A 511-nucleotide genomic window follows, 5' to 3' on the forward strand; every position below is an offset into this window, starting at 1 on the left:
TAGGGACATGGCTGGAGGGGATTGTCCCCAGTTTGCCCCCTTCCATCTGGCCCATTTCTGGTGCAGTCTGGTCAGTCTCTGCACCCCAGGAATGACTGGTGGGAGCTCCTCTACCCTGGCATGCCCCCCGAAGTACCCCCAAAGAGCCCCTTATCTCTAGGCCAGCCCCCTTGGGGGGCTTTCCCCCAGCAAAGGGGCTGGGGTGAGCTGGAGCCCCCCTTGCTGCAGCTGTGGTGAGGATGGGGAGAGGGGGTGTGAGGGCACGGGAAGCTCCTTGACCATCCCATACGTGTGGGGCAGCCCCATGGGGGTCTCTCTACCAGCCTGGGGAGAGAGGCACAAGGAGCACTGGCCCAAATGGCCTCAGAGAAGTCCACACACACCCCGTTTATTTGGGGGGCTGGAGCCGCCTCCTTCCCGCATCTGTGTCTGCTCCCACAGTGCTCCGAGCAGGACCACTGGCCCCTGCTATCCCCACTCTGGAGCAGTCTGGAGCACTCTGGAGTCCAGC

This window comes from Chamaea fasciata, unplaced genomic scaffold, assembly GCF_029207755.1.
Source record: "Chamaea fasciata isolate MVZ Bird 193981 ecotype frontalis unplaced genomic scaffold, bChaFas1.0.hap1 SCAF_30, whole genome shotgun sequence".
Taxonomy (NCBI): Eukaryota; Metazoa; Chordata; class Aves; order Passeriformes; family Sylviidae; genus Chamaea; species Chamaea fasciata.